The sequence below is a fragment of the Pteropus vampyrus genome, unplaced genomic scaffold (assembly GCF_000151845.1).
Source record: "Pteropus vampyrus isolate Shadow unplaced genomic scaffold, Pvam_2.0 Scaffold451, whole genome shotgun sequence".
NCBI classification, from domain to species: Eukaryota; Metazoa; Chordata; class Mammalia; order Chiroptera; family Pteropodidae; genus Pteropus; species Pteropus vampyrus.
In genome coordinates this window covers 173,379-174,101 of record NW_011889232.1, presented here as the reverse complement: position 1 = coordinate 174,101, position 723 = coordinate 173,379, and positions in this window count along the sequence as shown.

Here is a 723-nt window from a genome sequence, read left to right as displayed (position 1 = left end):
AGAAACTAAGTTGTTTGGCTTCAAGGTAAGGGTCAGAGAGGAAACTTCTCAGACAGAAGTGCTGGCAGAATTCATTCTTTCTTTATGAGACCTTCAACCTCTCAGGGTGCAGAGCCAGGCGAGTGCCATATCTGAGTCTCCATCAACCTGGCTAATACCTTTTGCCTCACCCAAGTGATTACTTGAGACCTGCCACTCCAAACGTGTGGGCCCACCTAAACTGCTTCCAGTGGATTTTCCACACAAACAGCCTGCCTTGGCTCATACTGTGGGCTTTCCTAAAATAGCTCAAAGATTCACAAACCTCAAACAAGAAGCATCTGAGCTCAGCGTGAGCTCTATACCTATTGCCAAGCAGCTCCATCACAGCACTAGCAGCAGCCAGATTCAGTTTTCGGCATGGCCTCTCAAGGCACCTCCAAGCCAGAGTGGGTAGTGGCCATCTGTGAATTACTTTGTGGCTCAGGGACAGGTGGTTCTGAGCAGGGCACAGGCTGCAGCTGAACTTAGTGTATGGCAGGGCCTCTGCCATGAGTCCTGGCCTGCATGCCCAGTGACCAGCTTCTGTTTGAGCTGGAGTACCACTTAGGGTCACATCTGAGAACAAGGCACCCAAAGGGCAGACTGGGCAGGCAGAGCCCCGCTAAAGCAAATCCTGCTCTGTAGAGTCATCCCCTGCACAGCAGCTCCTCCACTGGTCATGGCCAGTACTCACAATCAGCC